Genomic DNA, 15,003 nt, shown 5'->3' with positions numbered 1-15,003 from the left:
TGAGATCTGATTTTTTAAAAAGAGGAGTTTCCCTGCTCAAGCTCTCTCGCTTTGCCTGTTGCCATCAGCATAAGATATGAATTGCTCTTCCTTGCCTTCCACCAGGATTGTGAGGCTTCCCCAGCCCCAGAGTGGAACTCTGAGTCCAATTAAACCCCTTTCTTTTGTAAATTGCCCACTCTCTGGTATGTCTTTATCAGCAGTGTGAGAACAGACTAATACAGTGACCTTCAAGGATATTTAGATTTCTGAAATTTAAACCATTTGCTTGCATCTTATTAATATTTTAAGAATTAAGAAACAATTCAATAGCAAGAAAACAAATAACCTGATTCTGAACCTCTTTTAAAGAATGTCTTTACATACAACAAACTTGCTGAAATGTCATATCTACAAACTTACTCAAATGTCATATTCATAATGAAAGGGTCCATTGTACACTCATCCCAAACACCAAGTCATTAGAAATATTTGCTACTTTTTCTTATAAATGTGAGGTGGATGAAAGGGATGGAATTATTCTTATGTTTAGGTTTTATAAACATATAGTCGAAACTCAGAAGTCCATTTCTATGAAGTATATCTTATTGGAATAAAACCTAAATTACTTTTAACCGTGTTTCCAAGACAGCCTAGACTTTTGCCTCTGCTTTGTGAGGCAATCTTAAACAGGCATGCTGGGAGTCTATCTAAATAACATTATGAAAACTTCTAATAAAAGGCTTAAGGATGACTTTTCTTTTGACTGTGAACAATATTTTATATTGAATAAGAGTTGAATAAAATATAAGCCTCTAATATTTTACAATGTAACTGGAATGTATTGGTTCTTTTGCTGGTGTGTTGTTCATAAATAGCTTCCAGAAATGTGTTCCCTGTGCCTGGATACCACAGTTTCTCCTTGTTTTTCTAATGGAAAAGAAGGAAGGAAAGAAAGAAAGAAAGAAAGAAAGAAAGAAAGAAAGAAAGAAAGAAAGAAAGAAAGAAAGGAAGAAAGAAAGAAAGAAGAGAGAAAGGAAAGAAAGGAAAGAAAGAGAGAGAAAGAGAAAGAAAGAAAGAAAAGAAAGAGAAAAAGGAAGGAAGGAAGAAAGGAAGAAGAAAGGAGGAAGGAAGGAAGAGAGAGAGAAAGAAAGAAAAAGAAAGAAAGAGAAAGAAGAGAAAAAAAAACAGCAGGGGCTGCAAAATTCTCTATCCCTTATTTTTGTCAAGCTTTAGCCTATTGAAACATTTGAACATTTTCATTAGAGCAAGGATTTTCTTGACACTATAGTCAAATATCTATCAGCATTTCTATTTAAAAGTGCTTATGCCCAGGATTCATAAATTTAGGTCCTAGATATGTTATGGCACGTGCTTCGTAAGAGACACTCCTAGTTTTCGTCAGATGTTTCCATCTGGTTATGAACTTTTCAATGCTAAATACAGTAAACAAGCTTTAATTATGTGTTATGCTCAATTCATTATACATCTTCCTTTTGAAACATTAAGCAATAAAACAATGTGCTTTCTCAAAGGAACTTTCCATCTGCATTTTGCACTCCAAGTTGGGAAGAGTGAATGTAACAGCTAATGTAATGATAATGAAAATGAGAGTTGTTACAGACCTATTAATTACCCAAATTATTATCTGCTATTGTTGCATTGCTCCTTTATACATCATCTTTAGAACTCTTTAGACCAGGGGAGATACAGGTGCATGCAACCAGGGAACAGAAGGAGCCATAAAACTCAGCTTCACTCTCCTGCTTTCTTGTTTTGCACCTTTTCCTATTTTGTTTTTCCCTTTGGCTGTTTCTGTGATTTCTTTCTCTTCTTTCTCCTTTCTTCCCCAAGCAGAAGACTGCATGTGTTTTTAGGAGGGTCGAGGGGCAATAATTATTGTTCTATTTTTCACCATTATTTGAAGTCCTGGATCATGAGTGGTGGTGATATTACAGCTCTGTTTTTGTTCCTAAAGTGTTTATTATCTTGCTGTAGCCAAAAAATCCACATACGGAAACACAATCTGGAAATAATTTTCAATGGTGAAAAACTTCATCTTTACATTTTGACTGATTTTGAATCAGTCCCCTTAATAATAAATGTGCAGCATGCAGCTGTTTTTCTAATTTTCTCTTTAGAAAATAAGGTTTGAAAATTCTGGGTTTTGCTATTGACATACATTACAGAAATAGCTGAGAAGTGATTTTCGGTTTTTTCCCACAATTTCAGTTATTTTACCTATGTAGTAATCAATTGTAAGTCATTTCTTTATTTTGCAAGTGTACTAATAATTTGGTTAATAAGTCTTAGGGACTTTACCAGCATAGCTGCCTGAACTATAGCTCTAACTTTTAACCTTGTTTCTACATGCTATTGGAAAGGATTTTTTTTTTTTTTTTTAATTTATGAGTTTTCATCTTGTGCAATGTTGGTAGATCTGTTTCCTATACTTTCCTGGAACATAATGTTATGAACAGTTTTGCTGCAGATAGAAGTGGTAGGAGAAAGTAGTGCTGAGGTCATTTCTCAAATTTTAAAATATAATAATCTTACACACTTAATCTTCAGTTCCCAGCTGTCTCTTATCTTGCCAACCAGCCAACTTTATTGTTCTTGGAGCAGAAAAGCCAGCTTTCATAACAATACACATTTTTATTTTGTCATCTAAGAATTACCTACTTGCCTACATCTGTTGATATTTGAATCCAAGCTTTTGAACACAGAGAGCTCCTTCCTCCCTGTCCCAAGTATATATAATTTAAAAATTTTTTAAGATTTTAAGAGTAAGATCTTGTTATGTGTAATAAGAAACACATTTAGATTCTCAGCTGAATTTCTTGTTTTCACTGGACTATTTTATATCTCCCTTTGCTAAGTGCAAATATGTGCTTACTGAAGTAGTAAAGACCTTTAATTTAATGAGTGGTGGTTTGTGAGGCAATGATTAAAATCTGTGAAGGGGCCAGGCATGGTGGCTCACACCTGTAATCCCAGCACTTTGGGAGGCTGAGGTGCGCGGATCACCTGAGGACAGGAGATCAAGACCACCCTGACCAACATGGAGAAACCCCATCTCTACTAAAAATGCAAAATTAGCTGGGCATGGTGGCACATGCCTGTAATCCCAGCTACTTGGGAGGCTGAGGCAGGAGAATCCCTTGAACCCAGGAGGCGGAGGTTGCGGTGAGCTGAGATCACGCCATTGCACTTTAGCCTGGGCAACAAAAGCAAAACTCTATCTCAAAAAAAAAAAAAAAATCCATGAATTAACAACTTATGAACTCAGTTGTATGAGGTGAGAGACTGGCAGGACTTTTTATTCTGTTCACAACCCCGATGACCAAAACAAAATCTTGTCCAGCCAGGATAAAGTGAAGAAACTGACAACAACAAGCAGATGGCAATGAAAATGATCTCTAGCTGCCCTCATTGCTCATTGGCATAAGACACACCCACCAGTCCACCAGTGCCATGACAAATTACAAATGCCATGGCAATGGCCCAAAAGTTACTACCATTTTGCAAAGCAACAACTCAGAAATTACTGCCCCTTTCTTAGAAAGTTTTAAGTAACCTGCTCCTCAATTTGCATTGACCCACCCATTAATTTGCACATAATCGAAAGTGGATTTACAGGAGTATAAGTACAGCTGCCAAGAGCCCATACATTAGCAAATCTGGGTGCACTGCCTATGAGTTAGCCCTGCTCTGCAAAGAGCAGTATCATTCAATAAAAGATTGCTGTCTAACACTGCCAGCAGCTTGCTCTTGAATTCTTTCCTGGGTGAACCCAAGAATTCTTTTGGGCTAAACTCCAATTTTGGGGCTTGCCTGTCCTGAAACAATACATCTGAAACAGAGAGGTAATGGAATTATCTTTCATAAAGGTCTTGTGCTATACATTCCAAAAGACCAAGAATTCTACAAGTTAGGTAGGGGTGACATCTAAAAAGTTTCATAGCAAATAATTGCTTTATTTCCAACCAATTTCCTCTATATATTATACCTATAAATAACTGTTTTTCAAACAAAATTATATTATTTTTGCTACAAATAATCCATTAAGAGAAATAAAAATTATATTCATTTTCTATAGTATTTATTAACTAGGCTTAATTGATTTATCAAATAAAATTACCTTGTGAAAATGAATATGACATAAAAAATAAATATATATTTATATGCCTGTCATTACACTTTCTTCTGAGTTTGGGGCATAATTACCAGATGAGACTTATATATACAAAAGGGATAGTTTATAAATAATAGTTTCACATTTTTACATATATAAATATTCTACTGTTACAAGTACCTGGAGTGAGCAACTGCACATTCTCTAAGTTCTCATGCTTGATAGTTTTAAATGTGAAGTTCAGGTGACAAAACAATTATTGGTTGTGAAGTCAGCCAAAGATCAAATACAGTAGGCCTTTTTACTTATATTCATCTCTTAATTGTATATTGAGAGTATACAAAGTAAAAATGTATAAGCTTATACCGTAATAACTGCTTTTTTTCCCCCAGAATATTACTGGTAAGTAGGAAAGACAACTAATTGGATTACATTTTACTACCCTTTCTCTTTCTATCTGGTGGACATAATAATATTATTCGCATTATTAAGAGGCTGGCAGTAAGGGATAAATACTAGCAAAGTAAATAATAGTTCATACATGGAATTACAAAGAGTTTAACCATTGAGTACAAAACCCAGGAGATCCAATTTATACATTATATATAATTTAAATAATTTATGTAAAAACTATTTTATGGTTTTTCTGTCTTCAAATTCTGTTCGTTCTACTTCAGTAGTATTCATAAGTGTTTCCTTTTAATATCCCTCCACTACAGAGTTTATTCTTTTATTTTTCATGGATGAATTATTCCATTAATTTTTAACCTAGACACTCTTCTCTTATGTTCTTGCCATTTCCATTTTTTTACTACCACCAATATGATCTTCCTAAAAGAGGATTCTGGTTTAGGTGATTTCACCACTTAAAAGAAAAAAAAAAAGCAAAGAAAGAAAAGACAAGAGAAAACATTTTCATCTTCCCCACTAACTCTTGACTAAAGTCTAAACATCTTAGTAAAGGCATTTAAGAGCTCTTCGCAATATCCATTTCATCTGTAAACTTTTCATTAAAGACTCTGCAGTCATGATTTGTTACACTTGATTACTAATTTTATTCCTTATTTAGCATTTGGATTCAATTTGCACTTTACTTTTGTCAAATATCATAGTGCTCTGTATTATCACCACTTCAGTTATTACATATCATACCCCATAAATAAAAACTATTTAGGGATAGATGCCACTGTAGCTGCTAAATTACACATTGGAGGTGCTAAAAATTTGACTGAATTTTAATTGATTTAAGTGAATATATGTGGGTTTTGTGTTTCTCTGTGTGTGTATATATATATATACTATGTGTTTACATATTTATATATACACATGAATGCCAATGGATGAGATGAAAAATTTCATCTTTGTAACTTTACCTCCACTATTCTATATTACTTCCCAGCATTGGATTTCTGAAATGGGTCTCAATGAACTAAAATGAAGGTATCAGTAGGACTGGTTTTCTTTTGTGAGAGAATCCAAATAACTTTTCCTTTTTCAGTTCATAGAGGTTGCCCATATTCCTTGCTTATCGACCACTTTTGTATATCAAAATTGGGCCAAGTCCTTTTTATGCCACAGTCTCTCGCTTCCACTTCCCTATTCCAGTATTAAGGACCCTGTATTTAACTAAATAAGATAATCTCCATATTTTCAGGTGAACTCATTAACTTCAATTCCATCTGCAACATAATCTAATCCCCTTTGCCATGTACGTTCTCAGATCCTGTGGATTAGGCTGTGGATATCTTTGGGTATGGCATTATTTGGCCAACCACATACATTATCACTTTACCTTAAATTTATATGGTCTAAATATTCCAATTAAAATGCAGAGATTATTATATTGGCTTTAAAAGAAAAGCAAGACCAAAAGTATCCCCTTTTAGCATAAAAATATAGAAAGTTTAAAAATTAAAAATAACATATGCAAATACTAATGAAAAGAGAGCTGGAAGACTATATTAATATCCCACAAAGCATATTTCAAAATGACTTTCACAAGGGATAAAGAGATGGCCAGGCACAGTGACTCATGCCTGTAATCCCAGCACTTTGAGAGTCTGAAGCAGGTGGATCACCTGAGCCCAGGAGTTCAAGACCAGCTTGACCAACATAGTGAAATTCTATCTCTACTGAAAATACAAAAATTAGCTGGGTATGGTGGCCCATGTCTGTAGTCCCAGCCACTTGGGAGACTGAGGCACGGAATCACTTGAATCCCAGAGGTAGAATTTGCAGTGAGCCAAGATCTTGCCATTGAACTTCAGCCTGAGTGACAGAGAAAAAGCAAGACTCTGTCTTAAAAAAAAAAAATGGATAAAGAAAAATTTTAATTTTATAGTGATAAAGGGTCTATCTGAAGAAGACATAAAAATGTCAAATATGTATGGAACCAATCACAAAATGTTAAAGTACTGATAGAACTTTAAAGACTGATAGAACTAAAAGGAAAAATGGACAAACCTACAGATACATATAGTACTCCTTTTGCAGTAATTGGTAAGATAGAAAAAGTAAATAGAAAGTCTCTAAGGGTATAGAAGCCTTGAACATCAGTATCAACCAAATTGTTCGGATTGATATTTATAAAGAAGTCTATCAAATAAGCAGAAAAGAGAGTTGTTCCAAGTGTACCTGGAGCAATCAAAGAGATAGGCCATCTTCTGTACCACAAAACAAGCCTGCAAAATGTTACAAATGGAAGTAATACAAAGTATGTTATATGAATGTAATGGAACTGAACTATACATCAAAAAATAGAAGGAAAACTGGAAAATCCCCGAATGTTTGGCAAGGTCACAAAATAAGTCACCAGAGAAACTATCCCAAATAAATGAAAACATATGTCCACACAAAGATGTATACCCAACTCTTCCTAACATTCATAGCAGAGAGAAAAAATATTACTATAAACTAGATTTTATGCATTTTCTCCTATTCTCTGATGCAGAATAATCTTTCCAAATGCTTTTTTTGTTTGTTTTTTTTTTTTGGCATCTTACAGTGGACCAAAGATGGTACTATTTCCTTTGCAAATTTCTGTCAACTGGAACTATACAATTTAATCTAATTTTTTTAAATGTGTTTGCTCATGGATTGTGTTTTATTTGCTCTTTTGCTTTTATTTTTGACCTATAGATGTCAGCTTCACAGATTTGGTGCGCCAGTAGCTTCTGGCTCAAATCACCCATGGCAAATTAGAAGCCATTCTTGTCCTCATCAATAGATTGTTTACGTCTCCTCAGGGTCTTTATCATGTTTGCTAAGAAAGGAAAATGATGTTTCTTTTAGATGACCTGTGAAAACTGAAGGCAATTTGGAGGGCATTTTTAAGTTCCGTGGAGCCACTGGAGAAATGTATACAGGAATGATGACTTAAAATTCCTCAGTGGTAACGCAGGAACTGAGCTTCCATTCTTCCAGTTTGTTTTTCAGTTGTCCTGTGTTCACTCAGAGTTATTTTTAAGCTGCTTTAAGCTTTTTATTATTTGGAAAGTTATAATTTCCTTGTTATTTAAATGAGGCTGCATTACCATTTAGACTCTAATAGTGGATTTATTTCATTATTTCTTTTTTCTTTTGGGAAATTGTGAATTCTTTTAACCCTCTCATTAGTCTTTCACACATAGACTGGTGAAACACCATATTAAATGACTGCAGTTTCAATAACTAAGGTACAAGAATTTCAAAATCCTTTATAACTTAAAATATACACACTTACATATATATCGCCACTACCAGCACCATCACAAACAAGAACCAAAAACCTTGGGTTTGAAAGCTGATGGAATTGAATTGTTCATTCAATATTTGCTATGTGTTGGTATGAAGAAACACTGTTGTTTTTCTTCCTTTCTCAATGTTTTATGGGTTTCTTTGGAATAACACATTTTAAAACTCTTTTGAAAAAAATTAACAAATTCTTGCCAATTTATGAAATAAACTAGAAAACTGATTTTTTTTTCCTTTTTCTTGGAGACAAAGTCTCGCTCTGTCACCCAATCTAGAGTGCAATGCCACCATCTCAGCTCACTGCAACCTTCACCTCTCAGGTTGAAGCCATCCTCCCACCTCAGCCTCCCAGGTAGCTGGGACTACAGGCATGCACCACCATGCTTAGATTTTTTTTTTTTTTTTTTAAGACAGAGTCTCACTTTGTCACCCAGGCTGGAGAGCAGTAGTGTATTCGCGGCTCACTGTAGCCTCAGCTTCCTGGGTTCAAGCGATCCTTCTGCCTCAGTCTCCAAGTAGCTTAACTATAGGCATGCACCACCACACCCACCTAATTTTTGTATATTTTGTAGATACAGAGTTTTGCCATGTTGGCCCGGTGGTCTCGAACTCCTGAGCTCAAGCCATCCTCCTGCCTCGGTCTCCCAAAATGCTTGGATTACAGGAGTGAGCCACCGTGCCTAGCCTGATTTTTCTTTTCTGTTGAATTTCTTTATATCTGATTTTGTGTGAATTTCTGAAAAGAAGTATTCAACTAAAGGAATACCCTCTTGCATTATTAAATGTGGCAATGTCTATGTTCTCAGCCTGCCCAGCATCTCTACCCTTTTCTGTACAGGGCTCACAGGGTCACAAGCTGGATGAGACACACACACATACAGACACACATACACACACAAACACACTAACACACATACAAACATGATATATTTCTTCCGTCTAAGGCTTGAGATCCCTTACTCAGGGAAACTTTAAAAATCCTTGTTGCAATATCCTTATACTACTCCTTATGCTATCTGTAACTCTCAATTCCCTAGTTAGAAATATGACCCCGAACACCAGTATTTCCGTAATGGCAATATAGAGAGGTATAAAAGACTGCTGGCAGTCTTTTCCAGACAGCAGAATTTGATTGGTGGACATAAAGTTTCTGAGAGTATTTGGAAAGGTCTAATCTAGAGTGGAAACGAACACTAAAATAGAGTCCCAAGGAACCTGGAAAGAAACTTTGTTATTAAATTGGTCAAGATGAAGTGCTTAAATACCACACTACGTAAAACATATTCAGGAGTGGAGCCATCTCTTGCCTCCTCCTTTCTTTCTCCTCCTCTTCTTCCCTTTCCTCCTCCTCTATTTTATTTTATCTTTTTGAGAGGGAGTCTCGCTCTGCCTCCCAGGCTGCAGTGCAGCGGCGCCATCTCGGCTCACTGCAAGCTCCGCCTCCCGGGTTCACGCCATGCTCTTGCCTCAACCTCCCTAGTAGCTGGGACTACAGGCGCCCACCACCACGCCCGGCTAATTTTTTTGTATTTTCAGTAGAGACGGGGTTTCACCGTGTTAGCTAGGATGGTCTTGATCTCCTGACCTCGTGATCCGCCTGCCTCGGCCTCCCAAGGTGCTGGGATTACAGTCGTGAGCCACTGCGCCCGGCCCCTCCTCCTCTTATTTTTATTTCAGGAAGAAGTATCATGCTATCTGGAGGTATGAGTAGAAATAGAGTAGCAGATCTTTCTCTATTCATTTCAAATGCAAGTTGTAATGGTTTGTAATGAAATATATCTCTGTGAGGAAAACTTTTACACATTAACAATAATTATAGTTATCACTTATTGAATATCTATCACTCTGCATTATTTATTTCGATGAACCAAATTAAACATTTCGACAATTCTTCCAGTTAAATATTAGTGTGTTCATTTTAAGGTTAAGGAAACCAAGGATTAGAGAGGTTGTATAACTCATTGAAGCTGCGTAGCGAGTGTGAGATTCAAATTTGGGTACTTCTCTCTCTAATGCCATATTTTTCTACTTTAATATTTTACCTACTTTTTCTCAACAAGTAGAAGACAGGGTTATGTATTTTCTGTGCTGAAAGTACATATTTTACTAGGGAGTTAGGTGTTAGTATTTTCATTCTGTCAATATGTTGGAATGAGTGTTGACCAGTGACACTCAAGAAATCTCTCATCATTCACAGAAGTCCTTGTGCTTTAATATTTGAGGTAAAATTTTAGCATTTTCTTTTACTATGCTTGAATGCAATGGGCTATGTAATCCAGATAAAGGGAAATTAGGATACCAAAGCATTATAGACAAAGCACTTTAAATTTTTGAAAGAATGAGGAACAATTTTACTCGAGAGAATACTCTTTTCTGGTTAGAACAGGTGGTGTGTGAAACTTACTAAAGTGATGAATAATGAGTCCTTTATTCATCTGTCTGTATTGAAGTAGCTATCTTAACTGAGATTAATATTATCAATTTTGTTTGACCAGTTTTATACTTTAAAGTAGAAATAATTGCACTCTTGGTAATATGTTACTATTATGTTTCTGTCTAATTATATTGGGTTATAAGGAAAGACTTACATGAAGAAGAGGGATAAGAAAAGGAAAACAGAGACAAGGATGATGAAAAAGAAAAAGCATCAGCTATAACTGTCTTATTTCATGGGGTTGTATTTTTTCCTTTATTTTTATTTTTATTTTTTTAAGATCTGAATACCATGTGGAAGATGCTGACTCCTGGACCACAGTTGGGTTCATTTTATTTGTAAGAAACAATATTACTTCTTATCGAAGGAAGAAATCTGGGCCTGGGCAGTGTGGGGTGAGTGGCCCCCAAGTTGTGAATCATCTGAAGTCCTAACGCCAGACATTCCCTTGGCCTTTCACTGCTTATCTCCTGTTCCATCGTACAAGGAGAATACAGGAGAAGGAAATGAAAGTGTTCCTCAATTAACCCAAATATCTAAAAATGAGTGACTGATCACTGATTATTGTTTCAATTTTGTCTAAGTATGAAGCATAGATTATATACATTTAACAGTGAATTTGATAAAAACAGAATATGAACATTACCTCCAGTTTTAGCCCAAACCTTTAAAGAGCTTAGCATTTGCCATTCCCATTCTTACAATAAGAAATAGTTAAAGAAACTTAAAAATCAATGACTTTTCATGTACCCATCAGAGAACTGATATTACAGGGCAAGCTGTCACCCTCAAATCTAGAAATACAGGCAAATTCAGATTTGCAGAGAACTGCTTACCTGGAACAGAAGCCTCTGGGGCCATAAACTAGTAGGAAAACTTAAGAGGTAATTACGAAAACTTCTGGATCCTGAATGTGGGTAATCCTTAGAGTGGAAAGTCCCAGGGTTCCTATCTTAGGGACTGTTACCTCAAAGAACCTCATCTTGTTCCCATGGGGAAGAAAAGAAAACGGTTTCCTCCTATCTCTGGCAAGAACGGAAATAACAATTATTGCAAAATATGCCCAGTGCATTATCTGTAACAAATGTCTACCCACCAGGAGAAAGACTTTACCAGAGCCTTGTCTAAGCTTGGAAATCACGTTCTTTTCATGCTAGCACCTTCTAGCAGTCTTGTCTTACATAAATGGCACAGAGATGGGAAAGCTATATCATGAGAAAAATGCTTGTGAAGGTCACAGGTCAGAGACACAGGCCCGCTAAAAGAATGAGATTTCACGTGAGATTATAATGTGCTTTTCCTACCCCATACCTGACCATTATTAGGTCAGGTCTTCAGTTAATAACAGTAGATTATATCTGAAATTACTACAACATGCAGAATCTGTCTGAAGAAGACTATTTAGGGAATCCCAAAGTCAAAAAAATAAACACAAATAAGAGTACTGCAGGAATACAAAGGACTATGGCATCTAAAACTATAGCAAACATTAAACACAGCCCAACTCCTACCCAGATTAATATAAGTCCTGACATTAAAGGCTGATATACCTCAGTTCTGTTAACTGATACAAGTTGGACTTTAAACAAAAAATTATAAGACATTTTAAAAGGCCAACAAAATAGTACTTAAAGCCAAAGTAAGCAGCAGAAACAGTCTCAGGAATGACACAGATGTTGGAATCATCAGAGGATTTTTAAAAATAATTAAGAAGTTAAGAACTCATAGAGAAAAGTAGTCAACATGCAATAACAGTTAATGTAAGCAGAGACACACAAACTCCAAGAGAGCATTTTGTAACCATTCTGAATGCGCAGGATTCACTCTCAGTCAATATTTAATTGAGATGTTGAGACTGAGGATGTGAAACACACTCCAAAAGAGCTTAAAAAATTATTACTTACAGAATTCAAGTCTTTGTGGACAATGGGATGCAGGCCTCCCAGGTAGGTCCACAATGGTTTATGAAGAAAGGAAAGGAGACTGCCTTTGGGTTTTGCTTGTGGTTAGAAAGTGAGATTGAGGTGAGAGTTCCTGTGTGCAAGCAGAGGGTTGTGTGGTTTGGATCTCCTGTAAGCACCAAAGCAGAAAGCACCCAGGCTTTCTTATTAGCTTGCTCAGACGTGGAACCAAAGACATACAGAGGAGGAAGTCTTGGAAGCTATCAGAAGTCAAACATTAAAAAAAGAATGGAGTCAGAATTCTTAATACAAAAGGTTCAAAATAAATTTTGAAAATCAAAAACATTACAGTGAATTAAGAATGACTTTGGGCTGGGCGCAGTAGCGAAGGCCTATAATCTCAGCACTTTGGGAGGCTGAGGCAGGTGGATCACTTGAGGTCAGGAGTTCGAGACCAGCCTGATCAACATGGTGAAACCCTGTCTTTACTGGAGAAAAAAAAAAATGCAAAATTAGCCAGGCGTGGTGGCACGCACCGGTAATCCCAGCTACTTGGGAGGCTGAGGCAGGAGAATCACTTGAACCCAGGAGGCGGAGGTTGCAGTGAGCCTAGATCACACCATTGCACTCCAGCCTGGGCAACAAGAGTGAAACTCCTTCTAAATAAAAAAAAAAAATAAAAAAATAAAAAAATAAAAAAAGATTTTTCTGAGTGAATCAGTCCACTGTACACAACCAAGAGAAGAAACAGTGAGCTTGAAGATATATCAATAGAAACTTCTGAATGCAAAAAGGAGAATAAACCTGAATACCCAAGAACTGTTGGAATAACTACAAAAGGTAAATGTAAATGTAATTGGAATGCCAGGGGGAGAAGAAAGAGAGGCAAAAACAGACAAAATAGTTGAAGTAATAATGATCAAGAGCATTCAAAATTAATGACATACACAAAGCCGTAGATTAAAGAAGCTCAGGGAAAACCAAGCAGGATAAATTCCAAAAATATTACACCTAAGGATAACATGTCTAACTTCAGAAAACTAAGATAAAAAGAAAATCTTGAAAGAAATTAGGGAAGATAATCACTGTACCTAGAAAAGAACAAGGAGTTACAGTGAGAATCACGGTATGGTGATTCCATACAAGCAGGAAGAGAGAATAATGAATATTAAAAAAAAAAAGAAGAAAAAAAAAGAAAAAAACTCCCAAACAGAAATTCTGTATCCAGCAAAATTAACCTTCTTCAACAGTGAAGAAGAAATAAAGACTTTCAGACAAACAAAAACTGAGAAAATACACCATCAAAAGACTTGTTGGCAAAAAATGTTAAAAGAGGTTCTTCAGGGAAAAGGAAAATTATATCCATCAGGAACTTGGATCTCCATTACAAAGAAAAGAATATCAGAGAAGGAATAAATAATGATTAAATAAAATCGTTTATTTTTCTTAATCTAAAAGATAACCTTTTTTAAAGTAACGGTAACAATGTGTTGGGTAATTATAATATACAAATCAGTGAATGAGTAACAGAAATATCATCAGCAATGGGAGGAATTAGAATTTTCTGTCATATATACATGTCATTTATATGTCATATATATGTATACATATGTATATATAACCATACATATGTAAGAGATGTATAAATATGTATATATAAACATACATATGTAAGACATATATGTATACATACAGATGTATATATGAACATACATATATAAGACATATTCAAACATGCATACATATATGTATTCATATGTCTGTATGACATGTGACATATGGCTATATGACAGAAAATATTCTACACATATATGTGTATATGTGTATATGTATATGTAGATAATTTGTATATGTATACATATTTGTATATGTATATGTAGACTATTAGAATTTTATATAGGTATACACATATATACATATATAAATAAACATGGGCATTACACATTAAGTTGTATAGTGTCATTTGAAAATACCCTTTACTGGTTAAAAAATGTATATGAAAATTCTAGAACAATCAATGTAACATTTAAAAAGAAGTATAATTGACATGCTAATAGAGGAGATAAAGTGGAATTATATAAAATGCTGAATTAAAGCTAGAGAAAGCAGAAAAATGGGGGAGGGGAAAGAACAACTGCCAAAAAAGAGAAAACAGCTACATATATGGAGAATATTGAGCCAACTATATCAAGAATCACTTTAAATGTCAATGATCTAAATACACCAGTTTTAAATAAAGATTTTCAGTATGGATTTAAAGAAAAAGACACACAAAAATATGTTGTCTACAAGAAACACTTTTTAATATAAGGATTCCAATAGCTTAAAAGTAAACTGAGGAAGAAATTTATATCATAACACTAATCAAAAGTATCTGAAGTAGCTATATGAATTTCAGACAAAGCAGATTTCAAACAAGAAAATCATCAGCAATAATATAGATATGATATATGTTAAAGGGGTGAATTATCCAGGACAATATAGTAGTCCCAAATATGTAGGAACCTAATAACAGAGCAGCAAAATATATAAGGCAAAAACTTCAAAGAGAATTAGTCATGTCTCCTATTAGAGTTGGAAAGTGAATACTCTTCTTTCAATAGATGATAGATCCAGGAGATAGAAAAATCATTGAGAATATAGATGAATTGAACAGCCCCATCAATTAATTTAATCTAATTGATAATTTTAGAATATTCCATGTAACAATAGCAAAATACACATAGTTCTGAAGCTGATATTAATAATTTACCAGGATATACCATGTTCTGGACCATAAAACAAGTATTTAAACTGAAAAAGAATAGAAATAATAGAAAGTA

General features: G+C 35.0%; 1 long non-coding RNA gene across 1 annotated transcript in view; it reads left to right on the top strand.

Annotated features, from left to right (window-relative positions):
- The window catches only part of LOC108585090, a 122,105-nt gene extending 109,469 nt beyond the window's left edge, over positions 1 to 12,636 (top strand). Inside the window, exon 4 of the long non-coding RNA XR_002521102.2 lies at positions 10,561 to 12,636. This is a non-coding gene — a long non-coding RNA (uncharacterized LOC108585090). The remainder of the gene's footprint in view (positions 1 to 10,560) is intronic.
- Positions 12,637 to 15,003: the final 2,367 nt, after the last annotated feature.

Source organism: Papio anubis, chromosome 4 (assembly GCF_008728515.1).
Source record: "Papio anubis isolate 15944 chromosome 4, Panubis1.0, whole genome shotgun sequence".
NCBI lineage: Eukaryota > Metazoa > Chordata > Mammalia > Primates > Cercopithecidae > Papio > Papio anubis.
Note: the sequence above shows the minus strand (reverse complement) of the source record. Positions and strands in the feature narration are given on the sequence as shown.